Genomic DNA, 13388 nt, shown 5'->3' with positions numbered 1-13388 from the left:
GGGGCTTAGTCATTTTTCCGGCATTTTTCAGACTTTCAGAGAGGGGAAAATGTCAGTGAGCATTCCTATTTCAGTTCCAGAGCGATTTGCCCGATAAGTCTTTGATATTTAGTAGTTTTCAGCCAATTTTCTGACTTTTTGAAAATTTTATTTTTTGGTGAAAATATCCATTAATGAGGGAATAATATGTGTGAGGGTACCCAAAGAGAGTTCCAAATGTGTGTGGGTAGAATATATATCCCACGGGGGTAAAATTGAAAAAAGTTGAAAAATTTTTTTTTTAGGACTTAGTCATTTTTCCGGCATTTTTCAGACTTTCAGAGAGGGGAAAATGTCAGTGAGCGTTCCGATTTCAGTTCCAGAGCAATTTGCCTGATGAGTCCTTGATATTTAGTCCTTTTAAGCCAATTTTCTGACTTTTTGAAAATTTCACTTTTTGGTGAAAATATCCATTAAATGAGGGAATATTATGTGTGAGGGTACCCCAGGAGAGTTCCAAATGTGTGTGGGTAGAATATATATCCCACTGGGGTAAAATTGAAAAAAATTTTGGGGGGGCTTAGTCATTTATCCGGCATTTTTCAGACTTTCAGAGAGGGGAAAATGTCACTGAGTATTCCGATTTCAGTTCCAGAGCGATTCGCCCGATAAGTCCTTGATATTTAGTAGTTTTCAGCCAATTTTCTGACTTTTTGAAAATTTCACTTTTTTTGTGAAAATATCCATTAAATGAGGGAATATTATGTGTGAGGGTACCCCAGTAGAGTTCCAAATGTGTGTGGGTAGAATATATATCCCACGGGGGTAAAATTGAAAAAAATTGAAAATAATTTTTCTTTGGACTTAGTCATTTTTCCGGCATTTTTCAGACTTTCAGAGAGGGGAAAATGTCAGTGAGCGTTCCGATTTCAGTTCCAGAGCAATTTGCCTGATGAGTCCTTGATATTTAGTACTTTTAAGCCAATTTTCTGACTTTTTGAAAATTTCACTTTTTGGTGAAAATATCCATTAAATGATGGAATAATATGTGTGAGGGTACCCCAGGAGAGTTCCAAATGTGTGTGGGTAGAATATATATCCCACGGGGGTAAAATTGAAAATTTTTTTGGGGGGCTTAGTCATTTTTCCGGCATTTTTCAGACTTTCAGAGAGGGGAAAATGTCAGTGAGCAATCCTATTTCAGTTCCAGAGCGATTCGCCCGATAAGTCTTTGATATTTAGTAGTTTTCAGCCAATTTTCTGACTTTTTGAAAATTTTACTTTTTGGTGAAAATATCCATTAATGAGGGAATAATATGTGTGAGGGTACCCAAAGAGAGTTCCAAATGTGTGTGGGTAGAATATATATCCCACGGGGGTAAAATTGAAAAAAGTTGAAAAATTTTTTTTTTAGGACTTAGTCATTTTTCCGGCATTTTTCAGACTTTCAGAGAGCGGAAAATGTCAGTGAGCGTTCCGATTTCAGTTAAAGAGCGATTCGCCCGTTAAGTCCTTGATATTTAGTAGTTTTCAGCCAATTTTCTGACTTTTTGAAAATTTCACTTTTTGGTGAAAATATCCATTAAATGAGGGAATAATATGTGTGAGGGAACCCCAGGAGAGTTCCAAATGTGTGTGGGTAGGATATATATCCCACGGGGGTAAAATTGAAATTTTTTTGGGGGGGGGCTTAGTCATTTTTCCGGCATTTTTCAGACTTTCAGAGAGGGGAAAATGTCAGTGTGAATTCCGATTTCAGTTCCAGAGCGATTCGCCTGATAAGTCCTTGATATTTAGGAGTTTTCAGCCAATTTTCTGACTTTTTGAAAATTTCACTTTTTGGTCAAAATATCCATTAAATGAGGGAATAATATGTGTGAGGGTACCCCAGGAGAGTTCCAAATGTGTGTGGGTAGAATATATATCCCACGGGGGGAAAATTGAAAAAAGTTGAAAATAATTTTTTTTTGGACTTAGTCATTTTTCTGGCATTTTTCAGACTTTCAGAGAGGGGAAAATGTAAGTGAGCGTTCCGATTTCAGTTCCAGAGCAATTTGCCTGATGAGTCCTTGATATTTAGTAGTTTTCAGCCAATTTTCTGACTTTTTGAAAATTTCACATTTTGGTCAAAATATCCATTAAATGAGGGAATAATATGCGTGAGTGTCCCCCAGGAGAGTTCCAAATGTGTGTGGGTAGAATACATATCCCACGGGGGTAAAATTGAAAAAAGTTGAAAAAATTTTTTATTTTGGAATTAGTCATTTTTCCGGCATTCTTCAGACTTTCAGAGAGGGGAAAATGTCAGTGAGTATTCCGATTTCAGTTCCAGAGTGATTCGCCCGATAGGTCCTTGATATTTAGTAGTTTTCAGCCAATTTTCTGACTTTTTGAAAATTTCACTTTTTGGTGAAAATATCCATTAAATGAGGGAATAATATGTGTGAGGGTACCCCAGGAGAGTTCCAATTGTGTGTGGGTAGAATATATATCCCACGGGGGTAAAATTGAAATAGTTGAAAAATTTTTTTTTTTTTAGGACTTAGTCATTTTTCCGGCATTTTTCAGACTTTCAGAGAGGGGAAAATGTCAGTGAGCGTTCCAATTTCAGTTAAAGAGCGATTCGCCCGTTAAGTCCTTGATACTTAGTAGTTTTCAGCCAATTTTCTGACTTTTTGAAAATTTCACTTTTTTTGTGAAAATATCCATTAAATGAGGGAATATTATGTGTGAGGGTACCCCAGTAGAGTTCCAAATGTGTGTGGGTAGAATATATATCCCACGGGGGTAAAATTGAAAAAAGTTGAAAATAATTTTTCTTTGGACTTAGTCATTTTTCCGGCATTTTTCAGACTTTCAGAGAGGGGAAAGTGTCAGTGAGCGTTCCGATTTCAGTTCCAGAGCAATTTGCCTGATGAGTCCTTGATATTTAGAACTTTTAAGCCAATTTTCTGACTTTTTGAAAATTTCACTTTTTGGTGAAAATATCCATTAAATGATGGAATAATATGTGTGAGGGTACCCCAGGAGAGTTCCAAATGTGTGTGGGTAGAATATATATCACACGGGGGTAAAATTGAAAATTTTTTTTGGGGGCTTAGTCATTTTTCCGGCATTTTTCAGACTTTCAGAGAGGGGAAAATGTCAGTGAGCATTCCTATTTCAGTTCCAGAGCGATTCGCCCGATAAGTCTTTGATATTTAGTAGTTTTCAGCCAATTTTCTGACTTTTTGAAAATTTCACTTTTTGGTGAAAATATCCATTAAATGAGGGAATAATATGTGTGAGGGTACCCCAGGAGAGTTCCAAATGTGTGTGGGTAGAATATAAATCCCACGGGGGTAAAATTGAAAAAAGTTGAAAATTTTTTTTTTTAGGACTTAGTAATTTTTCCGGCATTTTTCAGACTTTCAGAGAGGGAAAATTGTCAGTGAGCATTCCGATTTCAGTTCCAGAGAGATTCGCCTGTTAAGTCCTTGATATTTAGTAGTTTTCAGCCAATTTTCTGACTTTTTGAAAATTTCACTTTTTGGTGAAAATATCCATTAAATGAGGGAATAATATGTATGAGGGTACCCCAGGAGAGTTCCAAATGTGTGTGGGTAGAATATAAATCCCACGGGGGTAAAATTGAAAAAAGTGTAAAAATTTTTTTTTCAGGACTTAGTCATTTTTCCAGCATTTTTCAGACTTTTAGAGAGGGGAAAATGTCAGTCAACATTCCTATTTCAGTTCCAGAGCGATTCGCCCGATAAGTCCTTGATATTTAGTAGTTTTCAGCCAATTTTCTGACTTTTTGAAAATTTTACTTTTTGGTGAAAATATCCATTAAATGAGGGAATAATATGTGTGAGGGTACCCCAGGAGAGTTCCAAATGTGTGTGGGTAGAATATATATCCCACAGGGGTAAAATTGAAAAAAGTTTAAAAATTTTTTTGGGGGGGCTTAGTCATTTTTCCAGTATTTTTCAGACTTTCAGAGAGGGGAAAATGTCAGTGAGCGTTCCGATTTCAGTTCCAGAGCGATTCGCCCGTTAAGTCCTTGATATTTAGTAGTTTTCAGCCAATTTTCTGACTTTTTGAAAATTTCACTTTTTGGTGAAAATATCCATTAAATGAGGGAATAATATGTGTGAGGGTACCCCAGGAGAGTTCCAAATGTGTGTGGATAGAAAATATATCCCACGGGGGTAAGATTGAAAAAAGTTGAACTTTTTTTTTTTAGGACTTAGTCATTTCTCCGGCATTTTTCAGACTTTCAGAGAGGGGAAATTGTCAGTGAGCACTCCGATTTCAGTTCCAGAGCGATTCGCCCATTAAGTTCTTGATATTTAGTTGTTTTCAGCCAATTTTCTGACTTTTTGAAAATTTCACTTTTTGGTGAAAATATCCATTAAATGAGGGAATAATGTGTGTGAGGGTACCCCAGGAAAGTTCCAAATGTGTGTGGGTAGAATATATATCCCACGGGGGTAAAATTGAAAATAGTTGAAAAAAATTTTTTTGGGGGACTTAGTCATTTTTCCGGCATTTTTCAGACTTTCAGAGAGTGGAAAATGTCAGTCAGCATTCCTATTTCAGTTCCAGAGCGATTCGCCCTTTAAGTCCTTGATATTTAGTAGTTTTCATCCAATTTTCTGACTTTTTGAAAATTTCACTTTTTGGTGAAAATATCCATTAAATGAGGGAATAATATGTGTGAGGGTACACCAGGAGATTTCCAAATGTGTGTGGGTAGAATATATATCCCACGGGGGTACAATTGAAAATAGTTGAAAAATTTTTTTGGGGGGCTTAGTCATTTTTCCGGCATTTTTCAGACTTTCAGAGAGGGGAAAATGTCAGTGAGTATTCCGATTTCAGTTCCAGAGCGATTCGCCCGATAAGTCCTTTATATTTAGTAGTTTTCAGCCAATTTTCTGACTTTTTGAAAATTTCACTTTTTGGTGAAAATATCCATTAAATGAGGGAATAATGTGTGTGAGGGTACCCCAGGAGAGTTCCAAATGTGTGTGGGTAGAATATATATCCCACGGGGGTAAAATTGAAAATAGTTGAAAAATTTTTGGGGGGGGGCTTAGTCATTTTTCCGGCATTTTTCAAACTTTCAGAGAGTGGAAAATGTCAGTGAGTATTCCGATTTCAGTTCCAGAGCGATTCGCCCGATAAGTTGTTGATATTTAGTAGTTTTCAGCCAATTTTCTGACTTTGAAAATTTCACTTTTTGGTGAAAATATCCATTAAATGAGGGAATATTATGTGCGAGGGTACCCCAGGAGAGTTCCAAATGTGTGTGGGTAGAATATATATCCCACGGGGGTAAAATTGAAAAAAGTTGAAAATTTTTTTTTTTAGGACTTAGTCATTTTTCCAGCATTTTTCAGACTTTCAGAGAGGGGAAATTGTCAGTGAGCATTCCGATTTCAGTACCAGAGCGATTCGCCAGTTAAGTCCTTGATATTAAGTAGTTTTCAGCCAATTTTCTGACTTTTTGAAAATTTACCTTTTTGGTGAAAATATCCATTAAATGAGGGAATAATATGTATCAGGGTACACCAGAAGAGTACCAAATGTGTGTGGGTAGAATATATATCCCACGGGGGTAAAATTGAAAAAAGTTGAACATTTTTTTTGGGTTATGTTAGTCATTTTTCGGGCATTTTTCAGACTTTCAGAGAGAGGAAAATGTCAGTCAGCATTCCTATTTCAGTTCCAGGGCGATTCGCCCGATAAGTGCTTGATATTTAGTAGTTTTCAGCCAATTTTCTGACTTTTTGAAAATTTAACTTTTTGGTGAAAATATCCATTAAATGAGGGAATAATATGTGTGAGGGTACCCCAGGAGAGTACCAAATGTGTGTGGGTAGAATATATATCACACGGGGGTAAAATTGAAAAAAGTTGAAACATTTTTTTTCTAGCACTTAGTCATTTTTCTGCCATTTTTCAGACTTTCAGAGAGGGGAAAATGTCAGTGAGCATTCCGATTTCAGTTCCAGAGCGATTCGCCCGTTAAGTCCTTGATATTTAATAGTTTTCAGCCAATTTTCTGACTTTTTGAAAATTTCACTTTTTGGTGAAAATATCCATTAAATGAGGGAATAATATGTGTGAGGGTACACCAGGAGATTTCCAAATGTGTGTGGGTAGAATATATATCCCACGGGGGTAAAATTGAAAAAAGTTGAAAATTTTTTTTGGGTTGGGATAGTCATTTTTCCGGCATTTTTCAGACTTTCAGAGAGAGGAAAATGTCAGTCAGCATTCCTATTTCAGTTCCAGAGCGATTCGCCCGATAAGTGCTTGATATTTAGTAGTTTTCAGCCAATTTTCTGACTTTTTGAAAATTTAACTTTTTGGTGAAAATATCCATTAAATGAGGGAATAATATGTGTGAGGGTACCACAGGAGAGTTCCAAATGTGTGTGGGTAGAATATATTTCCCACTGGGGTAAAATTGAAAAAAGTTGAAGAAATTTTTTTCTAGGACTTAGTCATTTTTCCGGCATTTTTCAGACTTTCAGAGAGGGGAAAATGTCAGTGAGCATTCCGAATTCAGTTCCAGAGCGATTCGCCCGTTAAGTCCTTGATATTTAGTAGTTTTCAGCCAATTTTCTGACATTTTGAAAATTTCCCTTTTTGGTGAAAATATCCATTAAATGAGGGAATAATATTTGTGAGGGTACACCAAGAGAGTTCCAAATGTGTGTGGGTAGAATATATATCCCACGGGGGTAAAATTGAAAAAAGTTGAAAATTTTTTTTGGGTGGGGTTAGTCATTTTTCTGGCATTTTTCAGACTTTCAGAGAGGGGAAAATGTCAGTGAGTATTCCGATTTCAGTTCCAGAGCGATTCGCCCGATAAGTGCTTGATATTTAGTAGTTTTCAGCCAATTTTCTGAATTTTTGAAAATTTCACTTTTTGGTAAAAATATCCATTAAATGAGGGAATAATATGTGTGAGGGTACCCCAGGAGAGTTCCAAATGTGTGTGGGTAGAATATATATCCCACAGGGGTAAAATTGAAAAAAGTTGAAAAAAATTTTTTTTTGGGACTTAGTCATTTTTCTGGCATTTTTCAGACTTTCAGAGAGGGGAAAATGTCAGTCAGCATTCCTATTTCAGCTCCAGAGCGATTCGCCCTTTAAGTGCTTGATATTTAGTAGTTTTCAGCCAATTTTCTGACTTTTTGAAAATTTCACTTTTTGGTGAAAATATCCATTAAATGAGGGAATATTATGTGTGAGGGTACCCCAGGAGAGTTCCAAATGTGTGTGGGTAGAATATATATCCCACGGGGGTAAAATTGAAAAAAGTTGAAAATTTTTTTTTTTAGGACTTAGTCATTTTTCCTGCATTTTTCAGACTTTCAGAGAGGGGAAATTGTCAGTGAGCATTCCGATTTCAGTACCAGAGCGATTCGCCAGTTAAGTCCTTGATATTTAGTAGTTTTCAGCCAATTTTCTGACTTTTTGAAAATTTCACTTTTTGGTGAAAATATCCATTAAATGAGGGAATAATATGTGTGAGGGTACACCAGGAGATTTCCAAATGTGTGTGGGTAGAATATATATCCCACGGGGGTAAAATTGAAAAAAGTTGAACATTTTTTTTGGGTTGGGATAGTCATTTTTCCGGCATTTTTCAGACTTTCAGAGAGAGGAAAATGTCAGTCAGCATTCCTATTTCAGTTCCAGAGCGATTCGCCCGATAAGTGCTTGATATTTAGTAGTTTTCAGCCAATTTTCTGACTTTTTGGAAATTTAACTTTTTGGTGAAAATATCCATTAAATGAGGGAATAATATGTGTGAGGGTACCACAGGAGAGTTCCAAATGTGTGTGGGTAGAATATATTTCCCACTGGGGTAAAATTGAAAAAAGTTGAAGAAATTTTTTTCTAGGACTTAGTCATTTTTCCGGCATTTTTCAGACTTTCAGAGAGGGGAAAATGTCAGTGAGCATTCCGAATTCAGTTCCAGAGCGATTCGCCCGTTAAGTCCTTGATATTTAGTAGTTTTCAGCCAATTTTCTGACATTTTGAAAATTTCCCTTTTTGGTGAAAATATCCATTAAATGAGGGAATAATATTTGTGAGGGTACACCAAGAGAGTTCCAAATGTGTGTGGGTAGAATATATATCCCACGGGGGTAAAATTGAAAAAAGTTGAAAATTTTTTTTGGGTGGGGTTAGTCATTTTTCTGGCATTTTTCAGACTTTCAGAGAGGGGAAAATGTCAGTGAGTATTCCGATTTCAGTTCCAGAGCGATTCGCCCGATAAGTGCTTGATATTTAGTAGTTTTCAGCCAATTTTCTGAATTTTTGAAAATTTCACTTTTTGGTAAAAATATCCATTAAATGAGGGAATAATATGTGTGAGGGTACCCCAGGAGAGTTCCAAATGTGTGTGGGTAGAATATATATCCCACAGGGGTAAAATTGAAAAAAGTTGAAAAAAATTTTTTTTTGGGACTTAGTCATTTTTCTGGCATTTTTCAGACTTTCAGAGAGGGGAAAATGTCAGTCAGCATTCCTATTTCAGCTCCAGAGCGATTCGCCCTTTAAGTGCTTGATATTTAGTAGTTTTCAGCCAATTTTCTGACTTTTTGAAAATTTCACTTTTTGGTGAAAATATCCATTAAATGAGGGAATATTATGTGTGAGGGTACCCCAGGAGAGTTCCAAATGTGTGTGGGTAGAATATATATCCCACGGGGGTAAAATTGAAAAAAGTTGAAAATTTTTTTTTTTAGGACTTAGTCATTTTTCCTGCATTTTTCAGACTTTCAGAGAGGGGAAATTGTCAGTGAGCATTCCGATTTCAGTACCAGAGCGATTCGCCAGTTAAGTCCTTGATATTTAGTAGTTTTCAGCCAATTTTCTGACTTTTTGAAAATTTCACTTTTTGGTGAAAATATCCATTAAATGAGGGAATAATATGTGTGAGGGTACACCAGGAGATTTCCAAATGTGTGTGGGTAGAATATATATCCCACGGGGGTAAAATTGAAAAAAGTTGAACATTTTTTTTGGGTTGGGTTAGTCATTTTTCCGGCATTTTTCAGACTTTCAGAGAGAGGAAAATGTCAGTCAACATTCCTATTTCAGTTCCAGAGCGATTCGCCCGATAAGTGCTTGATATTTAGTAGTTTTCAGCCAATTTTCTGACTTTTTGAAAATTTAACTTTTTGTTGAAAATATCCATTAAATGAGGGAATAATATGTGTGAGGGTACCCCAGGAGAGTTCCAAATGTGTGTGGGTAGAATATATATCCCACTGGGGTAAAATTGAAAAAAGTTGAAGAAATTTTTTTCTAGGACTTAGTCATTTTTCCGGCATTTTTCAGACTTTCAGAGAGGGGAAAATGTCAGTGAGCATTCCGATTTCAGTTCCAGAGCGATTCGCCCGTTAAGTCCTTGATATTTAGTAGTTTTCAGCCAATTTTCTGACTTTTTGAAAATTTCCCTTTTTGGTGAAAATATCCATTAAATGAGGGAATAATATTTGTGATGGTACACCAAGAGAGTTCCAAATGTGTGTGGGTAGAATATATATCCCACGGGGGTAAAAATTGAAAAAAGTTGAAAATTTTTTTTGGGTGGGGTTAGTCATTTTTCCGGCATTTTTCAGACTTTCAGAGAGGGGAAAATGTCAGTGAGTATTCCGATTTCAGTTCCAGAGCGATTCGCCCGATAAGTGCTTGATATTTAGTAGCTTTCAGCCAATTTTCTGACTTTTTGAAAATTTCACTTTTTGGTAAAATCATCCATTAAATGAGGGAATAATATGTGTGAGGGTACCCCAGGAGAGTTCCAAATGTGTGTGGGTAGAATATATATCCCACAGGGGTAAAATTGAAAAAAGTTGAAAAAATTTTTTTTTTGGGACTTAGTCATTTTTCCGGCATTTTTCAGACTTTCAGAGAGGGGAAAATGTCAGTGAGTATTCCGATTTCAGTTCCAGAGCGATTCGCCAGTTAAGTCCTTGATATTAAGTAGTTTCAGCCAATTTTCTGACTTTTTTAAAATTTACCTTTTTGGTGAAAATATCCATTAAATGAGGGAATAATATGTATGAGGGTACACCAGAAGAGTACCAAATGTGTGTGGGTAGAATATATATCCCACGGGGGTAAAATTGAAAAAAGTTGAACATTTTTTTTGGGTTATGTTAGTCATTTTTCCGGCATTTTTCAGACTTTCAGAGAGAGGAAAATGTCAGTCAGCATTCCTATTTCAGTTCCAGAGCGATTCGCCCGATAAGTGCTTGATATTTAGTAGTTTTCAGCCAATTTTCTGACTTTTTGAAAATTTCACTTTTTGGTGAAAATATCCATTAAATGAGGGAATATTATGTGTGAGGGTACCCCAGGAGAGTTCCAAATGTGTGTGGGTAGAATATATATCACACGGGGGTAAAATTGAAAAAAGTTGAAACATTTTTTTTCTAGCACTTAGTCATTTTTCTGGCATTTTTCAGACTTTCAGAGAGGGGAAAATGTCAGTGAGCATTCCGATTTCAGTTCCAGAGCGATTCGCCCGTTAAGTCCTTGATATTTAATAGTTTTCAGCCAATTTTCTGACTTTTTGAAAATTTCACTTTTTGGTGAAAATATCCATTAAATGAGGGAATATTATGTGTGAGGGTACCCCAGGAGAGTTCCAAATGTGTGTGGGTAGAATATATATCCCACGGGGGTAAAATTGAAAGAAGTTGAAAATTTTTTTTTTTAGGACTTAGTCATTTTTCCAGCATTTTTCAGACTTTCAGAGAGGGGAAATTGTCAGTGAGCATTCCGATTTCAGTACCAGAGCGATTCGCCAGTTAAGTCCTTGATATTTAGTAGTTTTCAGCCAATTTTCTGACTTTTTGAAAATTTCACTTTTTGGTGAAAATATCCATTAAATGAGGGAATAATATGTGTGAGGGTACACCAGGAGATTTCCAAATGTGTGTGGGTAGAATATATATCCCACGGGGGTAAAATTGAAAAAAGTTGAAAATTTTTTTTTGGTTGGGATAGTCATTTTTCCGGCATTTTTCAGACTTTCAGAGAGAGGAAAATGTCAGTCAGCATTCCTATTTCAGTTCCAGAGCGATTCGCCCGATAAGTGCTTGATATTTAGTAGTTTTCAGCCAATTTTCTGACTTTTTGAAAATTTAACTTTTTGGTGAAAATATCCATTAAATGAGGGAATAATATGTGTGAGGGTACCACAGGAGAGTTCCAAATGTGTGTGGGTAGAATATATATCCCACTGGGGTAAAATTGAAAAAAGTTGAAGAAATTTTTTTCTAGGACTTAGTCATTTTTCCGGCATTTTTCAGACTTTCAGAGAGGGGAAAATGTCAGTGAGCATTCCGAATTCAGTTCCAGAGCGATTCGCCCGTTAAGTCCTTGATATTTAGTAGTTTTCAGCCAATTTTCTGACTTTTTGAAAATTTCCCTTTTTGGTGAAAATATCCATTAAATGAGGGAATAATATTTGTGAGGGTACACCAAGAGAGTTCCAAATGTGTGTGGGTAGAATATATATCCCACGGGGGTAAAATTGAAAAAAGTTGAAAATTTTTTTTGGGTGGGGTTAGTCATTTTTCTGGCATTTTTCAGACTTTCAGAGAGGGGAAAATGTCAGTGAGTATTCCGATTTCAGTTCCAGAGCGATTCGCCCGATAAGTGCTTGATATTTAGTAGTTTTCAGCCAATTTTCTGAATTTTTGAAAATTTCACTTTTTGGTAAAAATATCCATTAAATGAGGGAATAATATGTGTGAGGGTACCCCAGGAGAGTTCCAAATGTGTGTGGGTAGAATATATATCCCACAGGGGTAAAATTGAAAAAAGTTGAAAAAAATTTTTTTTTGGGACTTAGTCATTTTTCTGGCATTTTTCAGACTTTCAGAGAGGGGAAAATGTCAGTCAGCATTCCTATTTCAGTTCCAGAGCGATTCGCCCTTTAAGTGCTTGATATTTAGTAGTTTTCAGCCAATTTTCTGACTTTTTGAAAATTTCACTTTTTGGTGAAAATATCCATTAAATGAGGGAATATTATGTGTGAGGGTACCCCAGGAGAGTTCCAAATGTGTGTGGGTAGAATATATATCCCACGGGGGTAAAATTGAAAAAAGTTGAAAATTTTTTTTTTTAGGACTTAGTCATTTTTCCAGCATTTTTCAGACTTTCAGAGAGGGGAAATTGTCAGTGAGCATTCCGATTTCAGTACCAGAGCGATTCGCCAGTTAAGTCCTTGATATTTAGTAGTTTTCAGCCAATTTTCTGACTTTTTGAAAATTTCACTTTTTGGTGAAAATATCCATTAAATGAGGGAATAATATGTGTGAGGGTACACCAGGAGATTTCCAAATGTGTGTGGGTAGAATATATATCCCACGGGGGTAAAATTGAAAAAAGTTGAAAATTTTTTTTGGGTTGGGTTAGTCATTTTTCCGGCATTTTTCAGACTTTCAGAGAGAGGAAAATGTCAGTCAACATTCCTATTTCAGTTCCAGAGCGATTCGCCCGATAAGTGCTTGATATTTAGTAGTTTTCAGCCAATTTTCTGACTTTTTGAAAATTTAACTTTTTGGTGAAAATATCCATTAAATGAGGGAATAATATGTGTGAGGGTACCCCAGGAGAGTTCCAAATGTGTGTGGGTAGAATATATATCCCACTGGGGTAAAATTGAAAAAAGTTGAAGAAATTTTTTTCTAGGACTTAGTCATTTTTCCGGCATTTTTCAGACTTTCAGAGAGGAGAAAATGTCAGTGAGCATTCCGATTTCAGTTCCAGAGCGATTCGCCCGTTAAGTCCTTGATATTTAGTAGTTTTCAGCCAATTTTCTGACTTTTTGAAAATTTCCCTTTTTGGTGAAAATATCCATTAAATGAGGGAATAATATTTGTGATGGTACACCAAGAGAGTTCCAAATGTGTGTGGGTAGAATATATATCCCACGGGGGTAAAAATTGAAAAAAGTTGAAAATTTTTTTTGGGTGGGGTTAGTCATTTTTCCGGCATTTTTCAGACTTTCAGAGAGGGGAAAATGTCAGTGAGTATTCCGATTTCAATTCCAGAGCGATTCGCCAGTTAAGTCCTTGATATTTAGTAGTTTTCAGCCAATTTTCTGACTTTTTGAAAATTTCACTTTTTGGTGAAAATATCCATTAAATGAGGGAATAATATGTGTGAGGGTACACCAGGAGATTTCCAAATGTGTGTGGGTAGAATATATATCCCACGGGGGTAAAATTGAAAATAGTTGAAAATTTTTTTTGGGGGGCTTAGTCATTTTTCCGGCATTTTTCAGACTTTCAGAGAGGGGAAAATGTCAGTGAGTATTCTGATTTCAGTTCCAGAGCGATTCGCCCGATAAGTCCTTTATATTTAGTAGTTTTCAGCCAATT

This window comes from Phyllobates terribilis, unplaced genomic scaffold (genome assembly GCF_046119375.1).
Source record: "Phyllobates terribilis strain yellow unplaced genomic scaffold, ASM4611937v1 Scaffold_5__5_contigs__length_657084704, whole genome shotgun sequence".
In the NCBI taxonomy this organism is placed as follows: domain Eukaryota; kingdom Metazoa; phylum Chordata; class Amphibia; order Anura; family Dendrobatidae; genus Phyllobates; species Phyllobates terribilis.
Note: the sequence above shows the minus strand (reverse complement) of the source record.